Raw genomic sequence first — 12,824 nt, 5'->3', positions numbered from 1 at the left:
CTCATGATCCACTATCCTTTGGTGGCACCCCTTCTCCTCTCCCCCCTCTAGTCTCCACCACAACTCCTCTCTCTCTAGTCTCATACGATGATGCAGTCAAGAAGCTCATATCAACACCAACCATGGAGCTAGCTACCGATCATCCACCACCTCCCATGCATAAAGATCTCTTATATGTTCCTTTTATACTTATGTTGATTTTGAATATTATGGTTAATGTTATTTATTTAATTTCGTATATTTTATTGAATGAAAATTTAGTTTGGCCAAACATTGAAACGTTCTAACACATTAGAGAGTATGTGTGTTATATTTTAGAAACTAGTTTCAAATAAAAATAATATTGAATCCAAACATCTAAGAACATGATGCAAAGAGAACTAAACAAAAGTAAGATTCTTATTACATGATAATTTACATGAAACATATTTTGTAATATAACAAAGTGTCTATGTCCCTTGCGTCTTGCTACTTGCCTCGCTATAAAAGATGAAAGAGGGGTTTTGTAGATAGCTGGTATCAAAATTATATCCCCCTGAAGTTGCCTTTAGATGAGGTGGATTATGTATCCCGACAATGTGGCCAAGTTGTGCCTATTGTGCACAACCCACTCCTCTAGGAAGAGAAACATAAGCTTAGGGCATTACACTAGCATGACCATCTCTAAGTTAGATGTCACGAGGGAAGTGGGGATGGTCTTGAAAGCAACAACCTTTGTCAATGCCTCTCAGCTTCAAAATGTTGTTGGAGCCAATTGGGGATGGTCTTGAAAGCAACAACCTTTGTCAATGCCTCAGCTTCAAAATGTTGTTGGAGCCAATTGGGGATGGTCTTGAAAGCAATAACCTTTGTCAATGCCTCTCAGCTTGAAAACGTTGTTGGAGCTAGTCAAGGAACATGTGACGATGTGAATCGTCATTCAACCAATCTACTCTTTCAGTGCTGAATCGTGAACTCTTCCTTGGGCTCCAAATCTACTAGCCTGCCTAGATGAGAATTCATCACGATAAATAACATATAAAAATCGCATGAAAACAAACATATACCAGTACATGTACATGTATATGTAAATGTCCAAAAAATGCTTGCATTGCCTAAAATTGGAAGGGTTTTCTTTTAAAAAAATATACTGCCACACCTAAAAAATGGAAGGGAGTTTTTTTTCCAAAATTAAACCAAACCTTATGTGTAGTCACTTCGGGACTGTAGAGGCCACAAAAATATTTTGGGCCAGATAACGTCTCTACAAGTGACACAGATAAAGGCTCATGTGTGGGACCATAACTTTGCAAATTCAAGGCCCTACATGGGAGCCTTTAGCTGGGCCACCTATAGGGCCCTGCTCAGGGCCAAAAACAAAATGTAACCTCTATAGGCCTTGTCCCCCCACACATCATTTTTGGGATTATATTAAACAATACCCAAATTTTACTTGCTTAACTTTGTTCTACTCAAGGGGTACCTTGAGGTCATTATTACCTTGAATATATGTGGTGTCCTCTATCCCCATCTATAGTATTTGTTAGTGTGGTCAAGGACCAAATCGCTCCTTTTGTGACCTCTTAAACTTTGCATCCAAGATTTAAAGTTGGGAGCAACATTTTTAATGGATGCTTAGACTCGGATGATTGCTCATATGTCATCTAAGTTGGTTTTATCATAACAAGCAATTTCATTGATAGTAGCTGGAGCATTCTATATCTCTTACATCTTGAGCACACATACAATACAACTCATCCTGCAAAATGTCTAAGAGCTCCAAGACATCTTGAAAGAAAACATAGTCCTCACCCTCACTACAAGGAAATGATGGGTTATCTCACGGCATTACAAATGCCTTGAGCGTCGATATTAGCATCAATACATAAGCACCGATATATATGTTAGTATATGCAACGGTAATTAATTACTAATTGGCATGTTAACGAGTGTTGATATGGGTGGCCTTTGTAGCAATATGCTTTTGGCAGAATGGTGCAGCCAATTGATTTATAGCTGGTTGCACCATTCTACCAACTGGTTAGAGTACTCAGTCAACTGTACTCAGTTTTGACAAAAAAACGCGAGTTTTATATTATATATGGCATTGATAGTTACAAATTTCCATATTTACTTTGAGGTGTAAAATACCATATATATGCCAAAAAGGCAAGCCCATATACCAAAATGGCAAGCCTATAAGTAGTCAATGTAGTCATCCAACCCCAGGTACAAGTGCAGTCCAGCCAGCAAGCCTAATCACTAGCAAGATTGGGAATATTTGCACTTGTTGCCACTCCCCAATTGATGGGCATGCCGTCCGACTCCAATTGCTTGAAGAGTGTCTACGTGCCATAGTCGTATACATACTTCTCCTCACCCAAAAATGGGGCATGGCCTACCATGCTCTCCCATATGAACAATTCTGCAAATAGTCAAATGCATGCAACTAATACACATCATAGATAGTAAAATATAAGAGATTAGTAAAACACTTACAAGGTGCTCGGGAGAAGGTCATGTGGCTGCCACTACCAAGATGCAACGATTCCACGCTCTCCATTAATGACCGTGCACACTACAAGAATGGTCTATACATAGCGACCCTCATACAAATATGAAGAAAATAGCGGGGGTGGCTTTCGTGGATGCTTATGCGACCTTTAAAATGTAGTCTTATATGCCACCGTAGTAGTGACCATAGCAAACTGGAGTTGAGTGGCATAAGCATCGAAATTGCGATGCATGACCCATGTTTTTATTTGGGTCGTTTATGAGACCAAGCTTCTTTAAAAAAACTTCAGCGTTCGTGTAGTCAATTTCGTTTCGCGTGCACTGTAGGTAGCAGCTTCAAACAATCGACTTCCTCTCACAATCCCAAGCTCACGGCCAGCACAAGTAACATGTGTGTGTGTGTGTGTTGGGGTATCGATGCTCTGTGTGGGGTGTGTGTGTGTGTGTGTGTGTGTGTGTGTGTGTTGGGGTATTGATGCTCTGTGTGGGGTGTGCATGTGTGTGTGTGTGTGTGTGGTGTGTGTGTGTGTGTGGGTGTGTGTGTGTGTGTGTGTTTGTGTGTGTGTGTGTGTGTGAGAGAGAGAGAGAGAGAGAGAGATAGAGAGAGATTTCGACCATAGAGTTTAATGGAGACACCATGGCTGCAACACTTGTCTTCTCCTGTATGGGTGCTGCTTATGGAACTGCAAAGAGTGGGGTTGGAGTGAATCTATTGCTAGACAAGTCAAGTTCAGATAAAAAGGGGCATTTCTACAATGCTTCATGAAGCTTAATTAGTAGGCTACCTAACAAGTTGTTGGATGTTAGTAGTGTAGTAAGAGAAGAACAATTTTGCAATGTGGGTAGACTTCCTACCAGCTAGTTTTTGGATAGGTCCACATACTCTAAGCTATCTTGGAAAATAGAAGTGGGTGCACATCCATGGGCGTACTAGGTGCAACATTTTGCTGGGCAACCAATGGCACTTCAGCCTTAACCTGCCCACCCCAGGAGCTCTACGTACATTTAGTTTTTGAAGCTTTTTTTTTGTTCTTTTTCACTCCCAATGATCGAGTTCAGCTCTTCAAGCGGTGCAGACAAAAAGGTATCCTCCTTAACATTCATTAACCGCATGGCATGATGAGGCCTGAGCTAGTGATGAAGTCTATTGTACCAGTTGTCATGGCTAGTGTGCTGGGTATTTATGGCCTTATTATTGCTGTCATTATAAGCACGGGTATCAATCCTAAAAGCACTACCTACTATATGCTTGATGGTTACGCGCATCTATCATGTGGTCTTGCTTGCAGGCTAACTGGTCTTTCTGATGCTGGAATGGCCATCGGCATTGTCGGGGATGCGGGCGTCGGAGCTAATGCATAGCAACCAAAGCTGTTTGTGGGCATGATTCTTATTCTCATCTTTGTAGAGGCTCTCGCTCTTTATGGGTTGATTGTATCATCCTATCAAATCCAAAAAAAAAAGTGTGTGAGTGAGAGAGAGAGAGAGAGAGAGAAGGACTACCAAGTGTGTGTGCGTGCGTGTGTGTGTGTGTGTGTGTGTGTGTGAGTGAGTGAGAGAGAGGGGGAGAGAGAGAGAGAGAGAGAGAGAGAGAGAGAGAGAGAGAGAGAGAGAGAGATTTGATTTGATTTGATTTGGTATTTACATCCGCGGGGGGCCAAAAAAGACCCATGGAACCCTCATGTCTAGAAATAGTCTCCCCTTGCGGGGGTGTGATCCATGTCATCTGTAGATGTTTCCATTAGTAGTTTGTGGTGTTCTAGGATGGGGGTAAGATATGTCCCTAGGATGGGTGTTCTACGATGGGGGTAAGATATGTCCCTAGAGCTATAGGAGAGGGTTTTGTTTTTAGAAGCAAATCTGTAAAAGTGTGGCATCCATGGATGAGCTGCTAAAAATTAGCTCGAATGTGAATATGCGGGGCATTTTAGTGTCACGTGAGCTTCATCCTCAAGGGCTTGCATAGTGCATGCTTTGCATATCCTTTTTTCAGCATCAATTTTCAGCCATCCTCCCGTTTCTATCTTAAGCACGTGTGATCTTGTACACATCAAAGTTATGGCTCTTCTTGCCATATGGGGCATGGGCATGCGGATGTGAACTTGTGCTTCCGGTTGGCTCATTTTGTATGTCTCCCAATATCGTGGGTTTACATTTTTGCAATAGTACTCATACTTGGATCTGTGTGTAGTCGTTTGCCATTTATTGTGAAGGCAATCAAGTATTGCTATGTCAAAATTCAGCATGCATTCTCTTTCTTTCCCCGTGTCAATCGGCATGTCTACATATGCCTCCACATCCCATTTGGTGAACCACTTTCTGATGTCTTGAACAAGACTAAAGGAAAGAAATTTACTCTTCCTTGTCTTTTGTGGTGCGCATCCAATTTCCCATGCTATGCGGGGGATTCGAGTAGCGGGCATCATTTTGATTTTCAATATGTATGCATGCATTCTTTTTAAGGCTTTGATCTCTAGAGGCATGTTTCCTGTTTCTAGCAACAGCACCGAGTAAGGTGTGGTTTTCTTAATGCCCAAGTGTCTACATAGGAACTTCTTTTGTATTTTCTCAATCTCATTCCATGTATGAGCTGAAATGCTTGCGCCCCACACTTCTACTCCATATAGAATGGCCTGCACTACACATGTCTCAAAGATTATGTTCTTTATCTCCCATCTTCTGATGTTTTTTTGCATGCACATGTTCTCAAATTGATAGTACTTGGCGTGGCCGGCATCAATCCTATTTCTTACGCATTGTCCCTAGGCATAATCGGATGGAATATCAATTCCCAAGTACCTGAAGCTGTCCACTTTCTCAATTGGCTGCCCTTGATATGTGAGTGATGGTGGCTGAATTTCTTCTGGATGAGTCCTTATGAGCATAAACTTCGTCTTGTTTACATTGACGGAGAGACCCGTAGTGTCACAAAAGGTGTGTATAGCATTCATCAATTTCTGTAAAGATGCCATGTCATGTGCAAAAAGTACAACATCATCTGCGTAGATTAGCAGCAAGAGGGTGAGCATTCCAATGGCTAGTCCATCTGTTTCTTCCACTAGTGCTTGAGGGATGAAATCTTCTAGTTGGTCAATGCATAGTCCGAAGAGAGTGGGGGATAGGTTGCACCCTTGTTTGACTCCCATATTGCTTGAGAATTCTTTAGATAAGCTGGTCTGTGTTTTTAACTGGCATCTAACTTGTTGATAGAGTTGTGCTACTGCCACTCTAAGATGCATCGGGACCCCTACATATTCCATTCTCTACCATAGCCCACTTCTTGGGATCGTGTCAAATGCTTTTGTAAAATCCACAAAGCAACAATGCAAAGTTTTCCCTTTTAGCCGGCTTTCTTCCATGAGAACCCTAAGCGATATGAGATGATCAATGGTACTATGTTTAGGTCTAAAACCTGCTTGTCCTTTAGCTCGTTTGCCATTTGCCTCGGCCCATATGCTTATAGCTTGTTCTAGGATGCTCCCTAGAAGCTTAGACATGCAAGATCCCACCATGATGGTTCGGTAATTAGTGGGCTGATTTGCATCCCCTTTCTTGAAAAGTGCTTTGATCCGATTCTTTTGCCAATCAATGGGCAGCCCTTATGTTATGGATTTATTGAGGAGTCCGTGTATCCATTGCCGTGCAATACTGCCTGACCATTTGAGCATTTCTGAGTTGAACTGAAGCATGTTTGGTGCTTTGCCATTGGCTAGTTTTTTTATGCTCTTTGTTACCATCAGAAAGTCAAAGCATTCTTCTAATTGTTTTGTCTCTTACATATTAGGCATCCCTTCTGCATCTTTGTGTACATGTAACTTTTCTACATATGCATACATATCTTCCGAGCTTATGTCTCCGGTAATGTCGTCTTTTGCCTTTCATCCTCATCCATTCCTTTTTGGAGTTTTTCTTGAAGTTTGTGTCTCGGTGTGTAGTTCATGTTCTCTTCTTTTTCTCCTCTTGAGAGTTGTGTATGTTTTTGCCAAAGCTGTCCATTCTATGGCTGTTTTGGGGGTTGACCTCAAATGTCTTTTAGCAATCTTGCATTCTTCATCAAACCATGAGTTGTGTGGCAACCCTTTCACCTTTGTTTCTTGTCTATGAGTTTTCCCCATTGTTTCCTCTACTGCTTCACTCATTGCTTGCTTGAATTTGTTCCATGCTTGATCTACATTTATTGGCATGCATTCTCTTGCTAGTTTATCATCAAGGGAAGCGGCATAGGTTTTCTTTTTTTCAATTTGCATTTTGTATGCCCATGCTTGAATTTGAGCCTGTTTTCCTCTCCTGTGAATGGGTACTCGTAACCATACATGAATGGGTGTATGATCCGAGTTTGGTGATCTATCCCCAATTTCAAAGTTATGCACCATGTGGGATGCCTCATATTGGATCAATACATAATCAATAGCACTCATTCCCTTGTTGGTGGTGTAGCATGTGCATTCCCCTGAGTTGGCGAATTTGTTCACTCCATTTATAGCTATTAATTGTATAGCTGTCATCATCATGCTTAGTAATGCTGTTCCTTGTGGGTTTGTTACTTGGTCTTTTGAGCATCGCTTCCACATGTGGTCAAGTACATCCATTTTATGTTCTAGACCCAGAGGTGTCATGAGATTTATGACTTGCATTTGCACATGTGCTATGCGGGCATTCATGTCCCCAGTAAGCATCACTACCCCTTCTTGCATGTAAGTGTTAATATCTGCATACAAATCTTCACATACAAATCTTCAAAGGGGTTGTTCTTCTCTATGTTGAAAGCATTATAGAATGGTGATTCCCTATGGGGAATGTAGCACCCTGCTAATGAACACTGGCTTACCTCCTGTGTTAATCTTGACCCATATGTATCGCTTTATGAGCATCTTTTTTGCATATTGTAATCACTTTTTGAAGCTCTTCTTTGTACATCACTGCCATCCCTCCTTGTCCTCTCATCTTTGTACTCGGCATCCACAGAGAGTGTGTGACATACCCATCAACATGTGGTATCCTGCATGTATCGTGTTCCCATGTTTCCAATAGGAAAAGTGCATCTGCTTGTGGTAAGACTTCTGTGAGCCCCTCCCCTTTGTGCCAGGGGAAGCCGCGGCAATTCTAGCTTATTACATGTAGTTCTGTGGTCCCATGGGCCTCCTCTTGTCATTTTTCCTGTTCTCCCCCTTCCGTGGTGGGTGTTTTCTTATTGGTGCGTGCTTCATAGGCTTCCCTTCTTGCCTTCTGTTGGTTCAGCGTTCTATCTTCACTTATGTATAATGGGCTGTCTTTTAGATATATGCGAGCATTTTCAAGGATAATGGCCCTCTTTCGTGCATCTAGGAGTGTGCATACAATTGCCCGGTTGGTTTCGGGCTTCTTCTTCCCTACTCTATGCGCGCCCTATACCACAACATCATGCATACCAAATTTAGTGGAAATGATATCCGTGATGTCCGTGTTCAATGTAAGCACTTGTTCTGTGTCCGTTTCTAGAATGCCTCGCACTACTATGTTCATCTTCCTTTTCTCTAGTTCGTTGTATTCTTTTTCATCCTCAATGACATACATTTCATCATTTGTGGTAGTGGTGGCCGAGTTTGTGTGCCCATTCTTTACTGTGCTTGCCCAAGATCCCACATTTCCTGGTACATTTTGTTGGGTTCTCTCACTGATACGTGTAAGTTTTTCGTCATGTGAGGCCAATGTATCCTGCATCGTGTTGGTTTGTTTAATGAAGGCTTCTTGTAGTTCTTGCAACTTCTTCTCTTGGTTAAGGACCCACATATCTTGCATTTGTAGCTTATGCTCAAGCTCTTGGTTTTTAAGTGCAAGGTTTTTTATTTCTTCACTTTGGTTCATCATGATAGTTTGCATTAAGGTGATGGAGCCCATCACTACATGTCCCTCCGTCGTTTCATCTACATGGTGTTCTTGTGCTTTGTTTGCTCCTGTATTTGTCCCTGTACCTATACATGTACTTGTACCTGTACTTGTACCTGTCCCTGTACCTCTCCTTTTTTAGGAGGCAAAGAAGCCGCTAGCAGAGAAAGGAAAGAAGGCTAAGATGGCGTAGCTCCTTTAGGATAAAAGGGACCCAATTTTTTTTGGGTCGGCTCTCTACCCAGAGAAAAGGGCAGTCCTTCTTGGGGGGCAGGTCGAAGAGCATACCTGCGGGCAGCTCTTCACTCAAGTACAGGAAGTCTTCTACGCAGAGCAGCAGCAACAAGGGAGACATCTGGGGTAGCAAGGGAACACCTACAGTTCCAGACTAGTTGTCTAGTGTACACACAAACCCGTGCATACACTTTTGGTGTAGAGATGCAGATGCAGCAGCTGCCAGGCCCCAGTGTTTTGACACAGGCCGAGGGCACTCCCTTGGCATAGAGGCGCTCCCTTGGCATAGAGGCGCTGCCGTTCGAGGTATGCATTAATCTACTCCGTGTCTAGGTGTAATTATCATGAAACCATCCAAAATGAATCTTAAAAATTATATGTGTTTTTTGTGCAGTAGTAGTAGTCAGCCATCGCCATCACCAGTCCCTTCACCATGTGTGCCTCCTTCTGCACCTCCACCTGCCACCTCGGAGCTTTGCATGCTATCGGGCACAATGCCCGTTAGCATTCAGGTGGATCAGAGTGGGCGAGTGCAGTATGTAGACGGTGGGGCACTTTTCCTTCGTCGCTTGAGAGAGCTCGTGCACACATACATGCCCAGGATACACATCCACTGGCGGTAAGTCCAATTCTTTCATGTATTTTTTAAAATCTCTGTATACATTGATATCAAATGATAAATCTAACTAAAGTGACTTTTTTTTCAAATTGTAGGGATCAAGATGATAATGACAAGAAATATGTGTTGGGGCAATCCTCACGCAGGAGTTCAGCGTTGGTTGGGACGAGACCGCTGTATTGCATGAGATGCAAACGCTTCTAAAGCATCGACGGAACAATGCACGGTACAATTATTTGCTTTGCTATGTTATTCAAGTCTACTTCTTTCTTTATGGTAATATGGTTGAATTATTGTTAAATTAAATAAAGAAAGTTTGGAACGTCAAACACCTGAAACGTTCTCTAGAAAGTTCACATACTCTCGCACTTACACACACACAAATCATACAAATTGGGTTGCTTATGCCACCCAAACTTGGGTGTTTATGCCACTCAAATAGGGTTGTTTATGCCACCTTTGCAGCGTCATTTATGCCACCTAAAAACGTGGTTTATGCCACCTTTGCATTGTCATTTATGCCACCTAAAAACATGGTTTATGCCACCCTCGTAATGTCGTTTATGCCACCCAAACGTGATGTATATGCCACCCTTGAAACGTGGTTTATGCCACCCAAAAAGCGTCGTTTATGCATCTCAAAAACGTTGCTATAGAGGTCGTTTAAACGATGGTCAAGAGCGACCTTTGGAACGACTTCTGTAAGGGTCGCTACAGGTTTGTACTCTTGTAGTGGAAGCTACCTTCTTCTAGTTGTATTTGTTAGGCATGTCCCTTTGCTTTTCTTAGATCATCCACCACTCTTCATCATCTAGCCAAGTCAGTTTTGGCCTCCCCTCCTTCGAGGCATCCCTTGCCTTGGATCTCCATGATGCCATGTTTTTACCATGACACTATTAATCCAATGATTAGAGAACCTACATGAGTGTACTCGCTCTTAATCTGTGAGATGATGAAGTTATTTTTATCTTGATCCAAGGTATCCCAATTCTTCATCCCTTTATGGGCAAATTGAACTTGGAGCAGTTTGTAGATACGCCCTTTCATCCCCTTCCCTACATCATCCATAACTATTAACCACCATGGCACCATTGTGCACATGATAAACTTTGTTACTTGTTGGTGTGCAAGGACTGTAAGGACTCCGAGGTGCACATGGCGTACTAGATATGGAGGAGATGGGTGGGTGCACATATTGTGGGCTCGTAGCATCCATGCCACCACCCCCACAACAACCACCACAACCAATCCCACCACCCACCACTTCTACATCTACACGTAGACGAGCAATAAGAAGGGGTGCACATCGGTGTCTACGATGACAAGTGAGTGGGGACCAGTGTGGCTACAATGGTAGAGGGGTCTAAGGGCCCATGTTATGAAGGGATTTTAGTGAGGACATACATATGGGGGATAAGCCTAGGCACATGGGGGATTAGGGAAATTTGTACATATGTTGTGTAGGGCGTATGGGGGCCTTAGGACTATAAAAGGCACTAGCCCTAGGATATTGTACCTTTTTATACCCTTTTGATACCCTTTTTAACATATGAGCATTTAGTTATCTTCTTGCCTAGACATTAGGGCCAAAAACGGCTAGAAAAGGGCTGTTTGTTAATCCAAGGATTAAGAAATTGTCCAATTGTGAATTGACACGTATACAAAAGTATGGCATTCTTGTCTCCTCCAAATGTCTTCTTAACGGTTCTATTTTAGTGGCGAACGACTAAAACGGCTAAATTTAGACGTTTACGATGGCTAACATTAAAGTTTGGGTCCAAAATAGTGACATCTTGTTCCATTTTTTATTTCAAAAAATCAAGCATTAAGATACGAAATCCTCTTTTCAGGCCTTGAAAACAACGCTATTAATGACAAAACATCAGACGTCTACTTTCCGCCTTCCTTTCATTTTGGCATATGGTTTATTCTTTCTTCTTTGCACTTTCAAAAGATTCACTATTCAAAAGATTCACTATTCAAAAGATTTACTATTTTTCTCTTATCTGTGAGCTTCTATGGCGTCCTCACGTCGTCCTTCTCATAATATAACTTCTTGTGATTTTCATAACACGAGAGAAGATGGTGTTTGGAAACCCATGTCTTTTCGTGTGAATGATTGGGTAACAATGCTACCCTCTTGCAAAGGTGCCCACAAGGTGAAAAGAACCAAGCGAAATGAAGTGAAATCCCATTGGAAAGGTCGTGTTCTTGCATTCAAAGTGACCGACAATGGCTGGCTTGCAAAAGTTCAACATGTCTACATGGCCAAAGACATGGTGTTGAACTTGGATGAACATCCAATTCTCCATTCTTACTGTAATTCAACAAACCTTTATCTATTTGAGACAACACAATATTTCTCTTTCTGATATATTTGTTGTTTGTTTCATTTCAGTTATCTTTCCGTCAACAGCTGTGGAGTGGCAGCCTGTTGAGAGCTTAAGTGGCACATTCAAGGCAATTCACAAGGGGATTGCAGATGTCATGTACGCAGACAGGCCGCCTTCGTTTTACAAATCAGTGGATTTATTTGTGTATTTTGCAGAATACAGGGTTCCATCAAGAGAAGGTGTTCATGGAGAATTGTATGATATACCTATTCCCACAATAATGTCACTAGAATGGGAAGTTCCTGATCCAAATACCATAACAAGCTTCAAATCCAAAATCAAAGATGATATTCTTAAAGCAATGTCTCCTGGAAGGATTTCAAGAAGGATTAAACTTCAATGGTTCTTGCCTATACATGTCTTTGTGGCATGTTTCAAAACAATGGAATTGGAGAGGACAAGAACGATGTGGCTTAATAGAAGACTATCTCTGACTGATCTGGACACTGTACTTGGAGAAGGATGGAGTACCAAAGAAACTTTTCATATGGGGGACAATATCAGTTGTAGAGTAAGCCCAAATTCTTTGTCCATCTCATACCAACTATGTCGCCAATCCTTAGTTTTGGGCTATGACTATAGGAGATGGAAAAGCAAGCTTGGTAGTTGGGTCCCTTTGGACTCTGAAGAGAATTGTCCAGAGTTTGAATTTAACATCATAGTCCATCCATTCATAGATCCTAGGAAACTCATAGTAACATCAAACTGGCGACTACAACATGTTAGAGAGTCGCTTGAGTTTCTGGATGAAATATCACCTGAATATAGATTCAAAGTAGATGATATTGTTATCCGTACAAGGATGGAGAGTGTAACCTCATGCATCACATGTCTCCCCCCAAAAAAAGTTGTATTTGAGCCACTTGCAAGGGCAAGTTTGTATAGTTGAAAAGGATAATGTAATCAATATATTCTGCTAGATTTCGTCTCGTCTTCTTCACAAAATTGGTTAACAAATTGTTCGCGACACAAAACAAGGTTTAACAGATTGATATCAAATTATTGATACAGAATTTTACAGAAAATTAACCCAAAAAGGGTGTGTTCATATGGACAAAATGAACAAAACAAAATCCAATATGTGGAATCACTCTGCAAAATCAACTTTCCTTTTGGCATGAGATGACCCTGCATCTTTAGAGAATCTTTCTCTCTTCTGTTTGCTTCGATCAAATTTTTCTGATTGAGGTTCAAGTTCTGGAGTTTTCAGCACTTGAGGT

The 12,824-nt window shown here is 41.7% G+C and overlaps 2 pseudogenes; both read right to left on the bottom strand.

The window, feature by feature from the left end:
• Positions 1-6,092: 6,092 nt before the first annotated feature.
• LOC147605982 (uncharacterized) lies at positions 6,093-7,154 on the bottom strand (annotated as a pseudogene).
• Positions 7,155-7,641: 487 nt separating this feature from the next.
• Positions 7,642-8,879, bottom strand: LOC147605981 (uncharacterized; annotated as a pseudogene).
• Positions 8,880-12,824: the final 3,945 nt, after the last annotated feature.

The sequence above is a fragment of the Cibotium barometz genome, chromosome 58, assembly GCF_041138505.1.
Source record: "Cibotium barometz isolate CiBa-2024 chromosome 58, ASM4113850v1, whole genome shotgun sequence".
In the NCBI taxonomy this organism is placed as follows: Eukaryota; Viridiplantae; Streptophyta; class Polypodiopsida; order Cyatheales; family Cibotiaceae; genus Cibotium; species Cibotium barometz.
Note: the sequence above shows the minus strand (reverse complement) of the source record. Positions and strands in the feature narration are given on the sequence as shown.